This window comes from Ochotona princeps, chromosome 25 (genome assembly GCF_030435755.1).
Source record: "Ochotona princeps isolate mOchPri1 chromosome 25, mOchPri1.hap1, whole genome shotgun sequence".
Classification (NCBI taxonomy): Eukaryota; Metazoa; Chordata; class Mammalia; order Lagomorpha; family Ochotonidae; genus Ochotona; species Ochotona princeps.
In genome coordinates, this window is record NC_080856.1 from 10,752,095 (window position 1) to 10,769,659 (window position 17,565).

Below are 17,565 nucleotides of genomic sequence, written 5' to 3' on the forward strand. Positions count from 1 at the left end.
TTAACTGTAATACTTTAAAGGGATGTTTATTTATATTTTAGAAAACTAATATTTATTTGAGAGGCAGGGAGGGAGCAAGAGAAAGAGCTAGAGAGGAGGGATGGAGAGAGAAAGGGATAAAGAATGAGCTCCCATTTGCTGGCTCACCTCCCAAATGGCAAGATAGCTGCAGCTGTACCAAGCCAAGGCAGAAGCTTGGTCTTGCACACAGGTGCCAGGGAACCTATCAGTTGAACCTGAAGCTTTTCAGAGTGTGAATTATCAGGAAGCTGGAATGGGAGTTAAGCCAGGACGCTAAACACGGCACCCTGACATATAATATGATTGTCTCAAGTGGTGTCTTAGTTGCTAGGCCAAACATCTACCCCAGTAATACTTAATATAATGTAAAGACTATGTAAATAGCTATATTGTACTGTTTAAGAGTCAATGATAAAAGTCTGTACATATTCAGTATAAATTCAATTTTTAAAGAAAGTTTCAGTCTATTGTTGGTTGATTCAGTGGACATGGAGAGCTATGTTAACTTTTGGGGGATGAGGGATCAAGACTACTCTTTGTCCCTGAAATTCCCAATTGTCCTGGACTTCAAAGTTAGAAAATCTGTCCTAGTGGACCCACACTGTCTTGAGCAAGGTCCAGTTATAGTCCTATGTGATGTAACTTCTAGAGAGAATCAGTGGTCTGGTCACAACCATTGGTTGAGTAAAGTGGAAGGGAGCATACTTTTATCTTAGCAAAATTTCTGTGTAAGCCACCAAGCCACTGGAGAGAACTGGAAGCTTGAGCCTGGGATACTGGGGCTTGGATTCCTTTTGTCTTGGTTTTGCACTAGTAACAGGAGGCATCCCTGACTGAGCATAGGGAAGTGGAGAAAATGGTGCTAGAATAACCATAGGGAAAATAGAGACGATGCTCCCAGCTATGGAGGAGAAGCTGCTATCCTGGTTGCCTAGTCTCGTATGGGGTTATCTCTCTGCTATGGAGCTTCTGGTCCACAGCCTTGAGCTCCAGAGACATCAGTAGGCATGGGACTTAGGCTGTATTAGAGGTCAGCAGGAAAAGGAGTCTGGAAGTAGATGAAGTGATTGGGGCGGGGTGTAGAGCCTAGAGGTATGGGATTCTCAGACTTCTACCTGAAACCACAGTTATCCATGTGAAGCACGACAAAGCAGCCTTCTCTGGTATTATTGTCTTATCTAGTCAGTCCTTGTCTGGGCTGAAGGTGGACATAAACTTCTATGTAGTGCCTGGGGTAGAACCTGGTTTGCATCAGGCACTCAGCTAACACTGTAAGGAGTTAAATGAACTAATAGCAGACAGGGTCAGATCCCTACTGGAATGAGAAGGGAGGGTGAGGGTTCCTTTTGAAAGTGCACAAGATGCTTGCTTTTTATCAAAAGCTGCCTTTGGAATGGAAAATACCAATTCCGTCTGCTGGGTTTCCAGTCTTATCGCTAGAGTAGTGAGGACGTAGCGATGTCTCTTGAAGAGGGCACAAAATGCTTGCTTTTACCCCAAAGGACCCTCAGATGTGCGGGTCCTTATTCCTCTCGGTTTTCAGACTTCTCATAATGGTAGGGAAAAAGTAGTAATTCCAGCCTTCTGAGCTTGCAGTTTATCACGAGAATAGAAAGAAGTCCTCTATGCCACCGCTCTGAGAGCTTGTTTTATTTTATCATGGGCAGGCTAGTCAGGATTGCAATTCTGGCCCTTTGATGGATTTTATCCTCACCCTCTGATTGTTTGCAGCCATTCTATCCCACCCCTCAAATTGTGCTTAAACGATTTCACTTCTACCAAATTTTTGTGTCTTTGTCTCTTAAAGGTCCCCTTCCTTACTGCTCTGACAGGTTTCTGAATCAGTCTTGTTTTTGCTCACTGTATTGTCCGTATGGCAATTCTTCATGTAAGATAAGAATTTAGGTAGTCTCTGTGCCTTGTCCTGATTTGCCCATAACAACAATATGCAGCCCCACCCCACCCGCCCCTTGCCTTTCTTCCCAGTCACTTTCACTACTCTGGCTCCACTAGCTACTGATTTTAACTTCGGACTAGTTTCTTAAACTGTCTTAGCCTATCTGAATGAAAAATAGTTATTATTTTAGTTTGGTAAACTGCCATTGATGTATAAAAACTAATAAAGTTGTACTGCAATGCCTCTTCTAAATCACTCTTATCCTCAGTTTTCTACACACTCAACAAAAATTCATGCCATTTTCTAATTCCCGGTTCCAGGGAAATTTCAGATACATTCTTCTCTTGATTTCCTGACTGGAATTGGTCTTCAGGAGCACTTTTTTGGGGCCACTCACATTTTCTAGACTGAATTTCCCCAAATCTCCCTGCTTAAACTCCCGAACAGCCATGCTTCCTTCCTTCTGTATCCAGGAACAAGATCACCTCCTGTGCGTTCTGGAATTTGTCCATGTCAGGTCTATTCTGCTTTTATGGTCACCATTCAACTCAGTTTCAGATGAATGAGGTAGATTCTGTGGTTAAATCTGTGTTTTCCCACCTATGGCATAGGCAGAGCACGACCTTGAGGACTTGAAAACAAGTGGTCATCCATAGGGAACATCCGCAATTTTATCATGGGACACTGAATTCACCAGATGACCAGGGGATGCAGGGCTGTCTGTGATCAAGGCACTTAAGCCCAAGTGCTCAGGTTAGCCTCAGTCTACCTGGCCCCAAGCCCCAGACTCGGGAGTCTTCTTAAACTGAGAGCAACTCCACTCCAGAATCAATGCTTTATAATGGAAGAAAATCCACCCATACTTGGGAATTTTACGGCTTTTTACTAGCTACTCTACCATTAGTTGATTTTCACTATAGAGAATGAAATTGACAGTATTGGAAATTTAGCATGTTACCTGCCCTTTCTCTCCGATTCTTTCTTATGCTGACATGATGAATTAAAGACAGGCATTCTGCTGATACAATGGCATATGTTTAAGGACAGTCTTTTTTCCAGGGTACCTTGGACCTCTTATACTGGCATTAAATAACGCAGAAGACCACATGGGTCTGTGTATTATTACTCTCCAAAGAGGAAAATGGAACAATTGATGCCCAAATACTGTTGGCTAATAGCTTGGCATTCTGAGAAAGAGAAGTTTCTAGTAGTTTCAGATTTGGTCCTTTACTGGACCTCAGAAAAACAAAATAGGAACAATTGAATGAAAGAATAAGGAGCCAAAAATGTAACCAGAGAGGAGTAATGAAACAAATATTAACAGATTAGAAGAGGTGGAGACAGCTGTCAAGTCCAGACTTGGTTTTAAGAACTCAGTTCCAAGGGAATTGCATAGGCATGTCTTAGCAACTGGCTTGCATGATGAATAGTGAGAGAGTCACTTGTATCAAAAACATGAAAATATGACAGCCCTAGAGGAAGTAGATAAACAGAAGGGCTGGTCTCAATTTATTTTGAATTGGTCGCCTGATACCTGTAATTCGTATCACTGAGCTGGAGAAGCCCAGGGACAAGCATGCTGAATGAAGTAAGTTCAGCAGAGACTGCTGGGAATGTTGATAAGACTTGGTAGCAGACGATGAAAGCAGTCAGAAACTAGGCTGCTTGGGATAGTAGAAGACCCAAGTGTGGCTTACTAAAGTCAGTGTTTAAATCTCATAGGGAAAATCTGGTTAGGGTCTCAGATTAGAGTGTTAATGTGGAAGCATAATTTAATTTGTTCTGCTTGACTCCATGTGAATGAAGATGAAGCCTGGGCAGAGAACTTTGTAATAATAGATGTTTTGTTATTTTAAGAAAGGGCAAATCATAAAGATATTTTAAATAATATGAGAAATAGTACTTTTTTTTCTTATTGGGGCATTTACTCAGCGGCTGAAAATAAATGGGAGTAGGGATCTAATTTTGGCTACCATGGTTGGCTTAATAACTTCCAAACTTCAAATGATGTGGGATAAATAGGCAAGCAGAGAGATAAATCTTCAATAGCTGCAAGCTGTATCCCACCCTCTGTGTAACTTTGTTCTCCTGCTTGTCAAAGTGCCCTCTTTTCCGGGCTGCACCTGCTTCATCTGGGACCTAGAAGGGATGCCATGAAAATATGGATATGAAGCTCTCAGGTGTTTTCATGCTTGTAGAGACAGTAAAGACACTACCAGCATACCTTGTGAAAGAGACCAACTTCAGGAAAGGAAATGCCTTTCTCTCTCTTTTTCTCTTTTGCCACAAACCATGGCTGGAGGTGCTGGACAGGTGCAAACTCCCTTTCTCCCCTTCCCAATTCTTCCCTCCTTCAGGAAGTTATCTGGCCCACTGCTCACCTATAATGGGTGTGTTTTCTCTATCACCTTTGGCATAAATTTTGTTCCCACTTTTCCCACTGTTTATGTGTCTATGCTTAGAATACGTGTCTTTGTGTGAGGTGAGGATCTGGAGTAAAAATTGAAGCACTATAACCCAGAGCATCGTGGTTAGAAATCCTGAATAGATGATTCTGACGTTTACATGCCTGATTGAATATTTCTCATACATTAAAATTTGAATTGTTGTGAGGAGGGAGGTGGCCCAAATTCTGCTGGAGTTGGACGGCACCAGCAGCTCAGAGTTGACTGAATGCATTGCATTGAGATGCTTCATGTTGGCAGCTCCAAATCGATCATAGTGGGAATGTTTATTCCACGGAAAATGATAAATAGTACAAATCAGGACATTCCTCTTCACCATCTCCCCCAAATTCTGGGCTTTTTTTTTCTGTGTGTGTCCTTTGAAGAGTTAGCTGTTAAAGATTTTTCAACATTTAAAGAAGTAGATTTTTTTTTATCAGAATTCCAGAATATGCAACAAAGAAAGATTCAGTGTAGAGAGTGGGGCTGTAAACCATACCTGCTTGTATTTCCTGCTTCCCACCGCATATCGTGGCATATCCTGCCCCGCATGGAAGGCTCCAGAGAATCTCAGTAGCATCCTACAATACCACAAGGTTTAAAACCCTCAGGGGAAATAATCCTTTCATCTCATGCTATGATTGTATTCCTCTAATCTTCTTTCCTAGATCTAGGAATATAGACATAAAACAGCAGGGCTTCCCTTAGTTTTACGAGGTTGTTTTCAAATGGAATGCCAGAAGGACCAGTTTGAGAACATTGGAAATATGATTCTTATACATACAAGAAGTACACAGAGGCAGCTGTGAATGTCTTCACCTTGTAAATGTTTTTAATGTAATTGTGCATTTTTCTTGTCGTGATACAGGGCGAGCCCTCTGTGTATCCCTGAGTTTATGTGCTATGAATTTGAAACTCTCCATTGGCATAGAACCATATTTTCTTTTGTTAGACAAAAAATTGATGTCCTGAGGGGATAAGATAATGTAGAATGTTGTCATGTGTGGAGGGCAGGGAGCCATGGAAAGGCACATGCAAATGATCAGCAGACCTTAGGGTAGGCTCTTACCAACAGGGGGGAGAATGGATGGGGTGGCTTTCCTAGGGGACCCTTTCTTCACTTGGTTTTTGTATCACATGGGCTGTTAGCTGAAGTGCCTGAAAACTCAATGACCATCAGGTAACTGGACTGGGGTCAGGACATCATATAGGAGACGCTTGAGGCAATGCCAGTGTTCCAGGGTGTCTGAGTGGTCATAAGCTGGAAGACAGGAGTGAGACCATGATCATCACTGCCAACTTGTTAAGTCAGACTGGCTTTTAATTTCTTCTCAAAAATTCAAATGAGCTCTTGTGTACTTACTTTGGTTCGAATTCCTCTTAGGAGTTCTGATTTCTTTTTATCTCATCCTTTCTAGTCTACCCAGAATTACAATACATTTTCCTCTCCAGATCTTTTTCTTTTGCCTCTTTCCTTGACCTTGTTCTCCTGGTTTTCCTTCCCTAGAGTTCCCATCTTCCGAGGGAGGCACGGAGTCAAGGCTGTCTGAATTACTATCCTTATCTCTACCCACACTCTTTCCTGTCCCTTTCTCCTGCCAAGCTTCCCTCTTCACTCTGCCCCTGAGCCCCTGAGCTGGCCTTGGACTCAGCCTTCTTTGCCAGGTGTCCCTCATATACAAACGTGTGTACTAATCAGAGCTGCCACGAATGTTCTGCCTAAATCCTTCCCCTAGTCACCCTACCCTAAAACCTGCTGCACTGCCCTCCACCAACCTTAAATCTCTGTGTCTTGACTTATATTTATGTCTTTAACCTTAAAAAAATATCTGAAACAAGGATAGGGACAGAAAAAGGAGTCTGAAACAAAGGTTTCATGTATTCTCCTGTAGCTATATCTCCCTACAAATATCAAGCACGCATCACAAGATTCAGTATAATGCCACTTGAGTTATGCTTACTGTGAAGAAGTAAAGAACAATTAAAAATTCCTCCCCAGATAATAAACAAAAACGAATGAAGACATATAAAAATTAAATATTCTAAGAGGAGGGCCAGAAGAGATCAGCATTAGGACCCTAATGGGTTTTCCCAATTGATGGAGATAATCAAGTAAAGCAAAACTGCTTTTACCTGCCATCTAATTTTTGCACTGTACTTGGGAGCATGGATTATTTCTGAACATACAAAATTCTGTATCATGAAGTTGAGTTTTTCAAATTGACAATCTGACACCTTGTGTTAATTTTGAGTACTGCTAAATATTCCACATACGAAGTGTGTACATAGACAGTATCCACTTTTCCTTTAATTTGGTTTCTTTATTTAACTTGTGAAATGCATTAAGGCATCCGTGTAGTATCAGGCCAGTTGTACCTCACCTATAATTGTTGAAAATGCACAATGGACCTTGAAGTTGGGAAGCGGAATTCTAATTGTGGGCTAACAGCCCCTGTGACCATGTGTAAGTTATTTTCCTGCATAAGCCTTTAGCGCCCTCATGGATAAATGAGAGTGGTGGGAAATGTAATTCGTCTCCAAGTATTGCCCAACTCTAGCACCCTAACAGTTCATGTTTTTAAAACATAGTAATATGTGCCAATTTTATTTTGAAGTTCAGAGCTTGTTTATCCAATAAACAAGAAAATAAGCCAATAAAATTGGAGCTATATGTTGTTTATTCACTGAGTGGAAGTCTTTCAAAGTTTATCTTACAAGTTATGGAAAAGAACCAAATTAGGACGTTGGTGATTTATAGTAACGTTGATCGAGCTGCTGTTATGATGAATGAAAGTATCTTCACTCTCCGGTACTGTAGCCAGGATCTCATATGGCTGCCGAGCACTTGAAATGTGGCTGATGATAACAAAGAACCAAATATTAGCTTTATTTAGTGTAGGATTAATGTGAATTTAAATAGCCACACATTGCAAGTGGCTTCAGTTTTGGAAAGTAGGTATTTATTGAAGACGTAAACATGGAACTTTCCTGATGAGTGCTTTAGAGTTTATTCCATATTTGTATTTTGTCTTATGTTTTCAGTTGTATAGATCTAGCTTAACTGAATTTAAGGGAAAAGGTAAGAACTTTTTTTTTTTTCTGGTTCACAAATAAGAATTAAAAAACATTGAGAACATGTTGTTATGCTTGAAGGTAAATTTCACAGCCAATTTTTTTTCAAAGCCAATTCTCTCTCATTTTAGAGTTCAGGTTAAAGAAAAGATAGGAGCCTCACGACATGTCGAAACACAATTCCCCTCCCTCCTCCCTCCTGCAGACACAGGAGGAAAATAACAAGGAACTGAAAACATTAATCCTATCCACCTTCCTCCATACCTCAACCCTCTTCACCCTAATCGGAGGCCCACATGGGCATGTAGCCCCCTCAAACATTATTAAAAATAAAATGAAAAATTAAATACACAATTTTCTATTTTTATGGTACTTAAAAATATAAAACACTTATTAAACAAGTTTTTAAAATATCATTTAACTTATTTTGTTTTATAAAAACAATCCAACCAGGAACCACTTAAGAATTTTGAACGGCGGGCCCGGCGGTGTGGCCTAGCGGCTAAAGTCCTCGCCTTGAAAGCCCCGGGATCCCATATGGGCGCCGTTTCTAATCCCAGCAGCTCCACTTCCCATCCAGCTCCCTGCTTGTGGCCTGGGAAAGCAGTTGAGGACAGCCCAGTACATTGGGACCCTGCACCCGCGTGGGAGACCCGGAAGAGGTTCTTGGTTCCCGGCTTCGGGTCGACACGCATCGGCCCGTTGCGGCTCACTTGGGGAGTGAATCATCGGATGGAAGATCTTCCTCTCTGTCTCTCCTCCTCTGTGTATATCTGGCTGTAATAAAATGAATAAATCTTTAAAAAAAAATTTTTGAATGGCAACTCCATCCCGTCGTGTTTATTACAGATTATTTGCCAGAGGTATAATTTCCTTTGTGCTCTTGAAGGTAAAATTAAAGCTGCTCATCTGACTCTTCGATTAGCACATCATCTTTCACACTTTCTTCTATTGTCTTCACTGGGGAGACTTTAAGCCCTCCCTTCAGGTAAACACTTTAACAAGAGCGCAAACACACACACACACACACACACGCACACACACGCACACATACACATTCACTCTTATTTATACTCTCCCCAACCTTCCTCTCTTCCCCCTCCCCCAAACACACCTTGCTAAGATGTCAGGTGACTGATAGCAGTTCATGACATTACTAGTAAAAGCATCTCTCTGTGTAAGATCAATGTGCGTTGGATGATCTGAGCTCAAATGAGTAAAATGACGAGCAACTTAGAAAGGCTGATTGTGGTATCTGTAATGAGTTTGATCTTATCCAATCCTAAGGCCACTACAGACCAAATTTCTTCACAATAAAACTGTTATGCAGGAGCTCATGTTACAGTGCAGTGCGCTAAGCTGTCACCTGCTATGCTGAAATTGCATAGCGTCCCAGCTGCTCCCACTAGGGATTCAGCTCCCTGCCAGTGCACTTGGAAAAGCATCAGAAGATGCCCAAAGTGCCCAGGCACATGCCGCTTGTGTACAATCCACGTGGAGTTCTGGGCTCCTGTTTGTGGTCACATGGGGAATGAACCAGTAGATGGAAGATCTCCACCCCTTTCCCTGTCTCTGTCATGTCACCTTTCAAATAAGTAAATATATTTTTAAAAGTAAATGTTAAAAAAAGAAAAAATAAAAAGAATATTCATCCTATATACTTCCCAAATATTCAGCACTAGCTAACCACAAATATTTTAAATGCAAAGTACATGGTTTTCTACCCTTCAATTAAAGGATGAACCGTTATGTGTATCAGAGGGAGAACATGTGGAAGCTTGACTTAAGACTTTTTATAAATTAGTTTATAGAAAATAATTATAACTCTAATGACACAAAGCATTACAAAACTATATTCCCTTCTGAAATGCATGTTGGATTTTATTAATCAGAAGGTCAGCATTGTGATGGCTACTGAGTTCAATTCCTTAAGAAATTGTTACTGCATTTAATTGTTCCACAGTGCAACATATGTGTATTTTTAGAATGTGTGACTAGCTGTAGTGTCCTATTCTAATTCACCTTTGGGAAGGAAGGAAGTTACACACACCTGCTTTTATTGCACTGGACAAAGAATGATAGGAATGATCTCTTCTGGTAATATAGAAGAACTACAAGTTGAGAAATCATTTTATTAGCACAAAGGCCACGTTGATTGTGCTACAGTCACCAGAGTGATAAACATTACTGCGCAATTTGAAACTCAAACTCCCTAATGCCAAGTATTTCCGGAACAGACTTTTGTTGTTACTACTTATTTATATTAAGCTATTCCTAGGCTTATCTTCTTATAAAAGTTAACGACCTTTGTGACATGCTTTTCCCCTAGAGATCTTGCTTTCCATTATTAAACGCACTGGATTCTAGAGTTCGTTTTATATTGCAAATGTCCAGTAGATGGCAGCCCATACACTAGAATTCACAGAATGGCCTCTTAACTGCAGTTGTATGGTTTTAGTTTTAATCTGCATTTTGGAAATTCTGTTAAAATTTCACACAGTGAGGTCAAAAGATTACTTTAAGGTGTTGTTGTCTTTATACTTAGTTTTGAAGGATTAACACAAATGCATCTTGTTTAATTTTCTTTGGGAGAGATCATGGTGCCATAAGAAGTAGAGAGAGAAAAACCAATGCTTTCATGAGTCAGTGCATTCTGAGAATCCATGGGAGTTTGCCAGGCCAGAGATAAGTGTGGGGCTGCTGCAGTGCCGGAGGCTCCCAGGTTAAGTGAAGGTCAAGGGGCTAGGGCTTAGGAAAGGACTAGGCGTGCACCAGTTAAGGTAGCCATGTTTGAGGCTAAGAAACAGGTGGACGAGCAGGATATACAGTATTGGGATGTGAGGGGGAGTTAACCAATAGTTAATTAACTGTCTGATGGATTCTGAGGCCTCCCTTAGTTCTTACCTGGCCATCGTCATCTCCAGGTCTGATTCACAGTAAATATTTCTTCAGTGAGTGAAGGAATGTGTTAACAATGCAGAGGACATTGATAACACAAGCCCAAGAGTTTGAGGCAACAACTCCAAGGATGGTGGTGGTAGCAGGGGGAGAGCTCCTTTGTGGGAAGTTTGGCCAGGCTGCCCTCTACATAACCTGTGGTTGAAATCAATGCCTAGAGACATCCCTAAAGCAGTTTGATGCAGAAGGACATGGGGGAGAAGTCAGAGGAGGAGCAGGAAAAAGCAAAGTGTCTGGAAGGGCTAGGACCACACGAAGAGGAAATTTAGTGCTAATGTTTAAGAATCATGCTGAGATGCTCACTTGGGCAGCATGTATACCAAAATTGGAATGATAGAGAAGATGAACATGGCCCCTGCACAAGAACCAAGCTGAGGCCCCAAATGTTGTACTGTTACGGGTTAAACCACTACCTGTCAAAGTAGCATTTCATGTGGACACCGGTTTCTGTCCCAGCTGCTCTACTTGTGATCCAGCTCCCCACTAGTGCACCTGGGAAAGCAGCAGAAGATGAGCCTCTGTACTCAGTGGAGACCTGGTTGAAGCTTCTGGTTCCTGGCTTTAGCCTTACTCAGCCCTGGTCATTATAGCCATTTAAGGAGTGAATCAAAGATTTATTTATTTTTTTTATTTGATAGTTAGATTTACAGAGAGGAGAGACAAAAAGAGAAATCTTCTGTCTATTGGTTTGCAACTCAAATGGCCGCAATGGCCACAGCTGAGCTGATCACAGTCCAGGAGCCAAGAACTTCTTCCTGGCCTCCCAAGTCATTCAGGGGTCAAGTTCTTGGACCACTGTTTGCTGCTTTCCCAAGGTGGAAGTAGGGTGCTGGATCAGAAGTGGAGCAACCGGGATGTGAACTGTCACCTATAGGGATGCTAGCACTTTCAGATGGAGGATTAGCCTACTGAGCCATTGAGCCAACCCCATAAGTACTTTTTTTTTTTTAATAAAAAAGAACTGCACTGATATTTTTCCATGAGTGAAATCACATAATACTTAGAAATATTGCCAAGAAGATGCCATGATTATCATCATTTCACAGATGAAAAAATTGAGACATTGTTTACACTGAACTTTGAACTCGGATCTCTGATGTTAACTCAGTAACCTCATTAGCTTTTTAAATGGCTGTTAACAGGCCTCAAACATACAAAACCTAGTTTTCTGTGCTTAGGATATAGCCTGGACATTGAGTTTGTCACCAGCTCACCTGGTGGTTTTAACATACGTCCATGGTATGGAACCATTGTACTGAGCTCTGGCTTTTCAAGAGCTGCTTGATTCCACTTTGCAGAAGAGTAAAGATCCAGAAGACAAGGAGAACTGGGGGAGTCAGGGATCAAGATCAAGGGGGCAGCAGTGAGAGCAGGTGCTCGGGTGATGGGCCTGTGCACTGGCTTCCTCCTGTTAGCTGTTGACCACAGCTGAGTTAGGTGGGTTTTAAAACACTTGGTGACTTGTTTGTCGCCTCTTAACATCCCCAGATGTCACGTCCTGTGAGCCCCTGAAGTGGGGTCTGCCCCACCCTGTACTTGTTCTTTGCAGTTTTGCCTAGATCAAAATCAAGCTCTGCCTGGCATCTTGTAGAATTCCTGTCTCATCAAAGTTATCCTGCCTTTTGAAAAGACTGTACTCCTTTGCCACACAACCTCATGCTTTTTGCTCTGTTAAAAAGAGCCAGGACTAGACCTAGGCTGTGAGATTTTACTTGAGATGGTAAACCTTTAACATTTCCTTGGAGAAAATATATTATTTACACATGCCTATATGAGGAGTGTGTGTGTGTGTGTTAATAAATCTGTGTGCTACTATCTGGCAACTAATTTCTTTGGTTATTTTCCCAAAGTGCCTCAACGAAGAAAAGAAATGTCTACAGTTTGGGTGGGCTGCTCAACCAGCCATTAGTATTGGAGCTTAGGCAAAGACCGTTTAAGACCCTCATGTCCCAAGCTCCATAAACACTGCTCAGAGAGCTCTGTTTTTGGACACTTTCTGGAAGCCAGATATTGAATAATAGCCCCTGAACACAGCCTATTCAAGAATCAGTATAGCTACATATTATAAAGACCCAAACTCATCAGATAAGGTAACTGAAACTCACTCCTGTCAGTGGTTGCAGAATTTTCAAGAAACTTCATTCTCAGTTCAGGCTCAAACTTAAAAGAACCATTGGCAGCTTTCTGGTAGTTTTCTACAGCCTACAAAGAGTCTGAATTGATAATCCTTCAGTGTTGGCATAAATACAGGAATGTATTCTTTTTTTCTTGCTTGGTCTTCATTTGGCTTGACAATGTTTTTGGGACAGCCTGCTACGATGTGAGTGGAGGTGCCACATGCACTGGCTCTGACCATTAAGTCAAGGGTGAGCAGACCGTAGTCACAGGTCAAATTTGACCTGCACATATTCTTTATTTCTCAATAAAATGGAGTTTTATTGAAGCCGACGATATACTTGTAGCCACTCATTGTTTCTAGTTGTTTTAGCATTAAAATGACAAAATCCAATAGGAGTGACAAGGTCCGTAAATCCTACAGAACCTAAACATTTTTACTTTCTGCTCTAGAAAAAGTGTGCCAAGCCCTGCAATGTGTTATCAACAGATTGAGAAGATACACGATTGAAAATTATTCGCTATGTACCTAACCTGTTTTGGGGGTCAGGACCTATACTGCCACAGGCCAGTCTTGGCTTACATATGACACCTCTACCACTTGCAATGAGCCTCTCTTAAGGCCACTGGTAATGGAAACAAAATGCTGACTTCTACTTGCCACTGGAAGTTTTTCACTTTTTTTTAACACTCACTATGAAGATAAAATTGTGCTTCCCAGAACTCCATATAGAAACTATTATTCAATGCAGTTTTGGTTTATGCTCTAGTAAAAAGATGAGGGGATGGTGAGAGGTCTTATAAGAGATACTTCCAGGATTGGTTGGTCTGTCTTTCTTTCTTTCTTTCTTTCTTTCTTTCTTTCTTTCTTTCTTTCTTTCTTTCTTTCTTTCTTTCTTTCTTTCTTATTCATCTTGCAGGAATTTTCAACGTTTATTTGGGGGTTGGAGTGGGGGAAACTCTTTTGTCCCCTTGGGTCTTATTGTTTGCATATCTTCTTTAAAACAGTGAATCAAATTCCTGCTACATGTGTGCAGTCCCATAGTCCCTGGATGTCGTGAGAGATGCCCCTGAGGTGCAAAGGTGTCACTGGCTGAGCAAAATACAGACCTGGCAGTACACTGAACTCCCAAGGCCCAGCTATTCCTCTGCAGAGGAAGATGGCTACGTGTCAGGAACCTCCGCCTCCTCCTTTGCCCTGAGCCTTTGATGCTGCCCTCAGGAATCTGTCCTCTCTGGGCAGGACTGATGCAGCATTCCTAAATCCCCTGAGGACACAGGAAACTCAGTTGTTGCCTGAACCTTCTTCAAGAGGAAACCAGCTGGCCATGGTAAACTGGCTCAGGATTGGGAGTTTGCAGGCACCTTGTTAGTGTATGTTTTCTTTCCTGGATCTTAAATCAACTTGCTGTGCATTTGGGTGACAGCGCTTAGCTGCTAAGTGTGGTAACATCACAGGGAGGAACTTTGCAATTTGCCTCTTGGTACAAATGAGTCGAAGCTGATGATTAATAAGTGAAATAATGGGTATGTGTATTTGTACCGACATGAAAATTCTGATGGGATAGAATCACTGGGAGAGGGAAGGAAGCAGCACTATGTTTAAACACAAAGGGATTGCCCAGGGAATTTTCTCACTTAGGTGAGGCTGGTGTTTTTGGCCCTCTTAAGGTCTGCATCAGAAGGCAGGATCCTGAGCTCAGGAAACCCTGGTGAACATAATAATGAACATTAGACCCCATCCCGCACGAGTTAGATGCCCCAGCACAGGGTGGAAGAAAAGTTTAACTTTGCCTCTGACTCACCATGTGACCATGGAAAGCTCTAATTAAAAAACATGGAAAAAGTCTGATGTTCCCTTGAGAAACATCTGGTATCACCTCCTACTCATGTACTCAACCCATATGTCCCAGCAATAGGGAAAGCTGAGACCTCTACTACTGTGGCAGGAGGGGAACAAACTGCAGACAGCTGGGGCAACGCAGTTGGCTCCCAGCTTTATCCTGGTCATGGATGACTGTTGGATAATGTAAGTCCAGTTGCTATAACAGACAAACCCTGGAACCTTAGTCACTCAGTCCAATGGAAATGTCTTATGTGTAAGTCCTTCTTCGCCTATGGCACCATCTTGGTGAAAAGGGTTTCACTGTTACATTCTTAGTAAATGATTTTGTAAGCTTTTAGCACTAAAGGAGGGTGTGTGTGTGTGTGTGTGTGTGTGTGTGTTTAATAGCACACCCTAGCAGTCACTTAAACCAGGGAAACTTAAGTCCAGGGTTTGATAGACCCTAACTAACTACACATTTATGATCCAACTTAGGTGAGCCTAAGAAAGTTTTCTAGTTGACATAACAGATTTTGGGAATTAATTCCTTGGGGAAATGAGTGGTAATCAATACATACATATGTGGGAAATACTGAACAGACACTTCTGTCCTCACTTGGAGGGAAGAAGAAGCCAGCAAGAGTCTTCACAGAGGCGTTCTTGGGGCAGTAGCTCTAGAAGATCCTGCAGCTTAATTCAGATCAGAAGTACAGCTGAAATCTTCAGCAGACTTTTGTTTAGGACAACCTTTTTTTGTCCGGTGTTTCTTCGCACTTGCTGTGTTTTAATGTGTCAGATTGTACAGTTGTACTGGAGCCTGTTTGTAATAGATGAACATGTGGCATTGTGACCTCAGATAATTATATTGGGAAATCTAACATATCACCTGGCAGAGGAGGAGAATCATATTCCTCACCTGTTCCCAGCTGCTGGAGGTGATCCCCAGCTGTTAAATAGTGCTTAGTTACTGCCTAAGTACTTTGGAACTCATTGAACACCAATCCACTAGGTTGTTTTCCTGGATTCACTTACATGATCTAAGAAAATTGTTTGGGCATGATAGAGGAACGCTGGTTTTTGACCACAGCCTAGTGAATATAACTAGATTCATCCCTCTACTAATTCTTCCCAATTCTATGGGCCATGACAAAGAGTGACTCAAGACAAACACCTCACTATAGTTTCAGTGAAAAATGTTGAGTGAAAATCTTGCTTTGAGGCACAGACATGGAATGGGTAACAAAATGTTTTTTCTTTAAAACGGGATGTGAGTCATCTTAGATTTCTTTCCTTTCTCTAAATAAATTGGACATGCTCCAAGCCTCTGCTTGGCCTGAGTGGTGGAAAGGTTAACCTTTGTTTCCATGTGTTCTTATCTGTGCCATGTTAATGTGCCATATTAGGTTCTCAAAGATCACAGCTAAAATGTCCAGTATTCAAAGCTTTACTACTCCTTTGCAGTAGAGGTTCTTCTTGGGCTGCATTTTGGGGTCCTGAGGGCATCGTCAAGACTGGGACCAAGGGTAGTTCCCTAGTGAGATCCTGCCACAAGGGAGCAGTGCAGAGGATATTAGTGCTTGTGGAGCCTGCACAAATTTGCTGTCATGGAATATGCTCCCCAAATTCCTTTCTGGTTTTGTTTTTTTTTTTTCATTCCTTCCATTTCTAAGAAGATTTCCTATAATTATTATTCAAGGGGCCTCAAGGAACCCAAAATAAACTCTGCCTCTTGGAATGGTGGCTGGAAAACAATATGCCAACACTGGTTGGAAGCAGTCCCTACAGTGTAACTCACTTGTGACAAGAACCACATCCAGTGACATTAAGAAATGGATGACAAGATAGCTATAGAATTGTTGCTTCAATTACCCAGCAAACAGGATGCGATTTTAAGAGCTATAAAACAGCACATAAAGTAAAAGAAAATTATTTGCATCTGACAGGAAAGTGTTTATCTTTGTTTTATAAGAAAATAAATATTCAGTTATTAATAGCACAACACCATTATTTTAATGTTTGGTAATAACATGAACAGCCTAGTGAATGTCTGTATCTGCTTAACTTTAGGAATTTTTGTGAAAGTAATCTCATTTGATCTTGACATCTTGGAAAGGCGGCATGGTCCTTGATTTTCCCCTTTTTGCACAAAAAACTAAAAGTCAAGTGTTTTTTTCATGTTAAATGATGTTCTCAGTTAATCAGTCAGCAGACAGTTGAGTTTAACTAGGTGCCAAATATATTGTTTTTTTCCCTTGACCATTCTGTCCTAAGTTATATGAATTGGAGTGAAAATATGGTTTATAGACAACTGACTTGTATTCTTGTTAGTTTGAAGTGCATCTTTCAAATTAGCCATGAAAGACTTTTCTTACAATACTCAAAGAATGAATGAATCCTCCTTGCCTCTAGATTATGCACCTAACTCTAGCTGCACCAACTAAGTGAAGCTCCCAGCACGTTGTAATTGAGAGCTCCTTGGCGAGAGGTGTGTGGAAGTATTTGGCACATGCATTCAATCATTTGGAAACATTCAGTAGCAATTACTGTAAGCCAGATGCCATCCCAGGCTCCGGTGTCGCTTTGTTCAACGTATTAGCCAAGGGTCACAAGAAGCGATTTCAATCCACATTAGTTGTACTCAAGTAAGTAGCTTCTTTCCTCAGCCACAATAGCCATGTTTCAACTGCTCAGTAGTCACCAGGCACCTGCGACTATTGATTGGGGCAGAATTCACAAATGTTTTAAAATATTTGTACTTTGTTAAAATAATAATATTGAAAGAAACTATTTTAAAAATGAAAAGTAAGCTACAGTTTCGGGAAATATGACAATGTACATATATATATAATAAAGATTCAAAATGTAGGAAAAATATGTGTTAAATACTGAGAATGTCAAGACTATTAAAATGGGCAAAATATTCTGTACAAAATAGTATGTAAGTGGCATATTTATATATACGTTTATGAAAATGTGCTTAACATTAGTAATTAGCAGGAAAATGGATTATCTTGCAAGTGGAGCACTTTCGTTATTGCAGAATATTTTGTTAGAGTGAGAAAGATAAAAAAGGATCACAGTTGATTCTTTCTTTGTAAGAACTGCAAACTGTAGGGTATCTGTAGCAGAACCTGATACTATGCATTCTGTAACAACAATTTTACAGTAGGGTGAATTCTGTAACAAAGTATCTGCTTAGTTGGGCAGATATTTATTGTGCTCATCACTACACT

The 17,565-nt window shown here is 41.1% G+C and overlaps 1 pseudogene; it reads left to right on the forward strand.

Annotated features, from left to right (window-relative positions):
• Positions 1–10,687: 10,687 nt before the first annotated feature.
• LOC118760268 (U6 spliceosomal RNA) lies at positions 10,688–10,783 on the forward strand (annotated as a pseudogene).
• Positions 10,784–17,565: the final 6,782 nt, after the last annotated feature.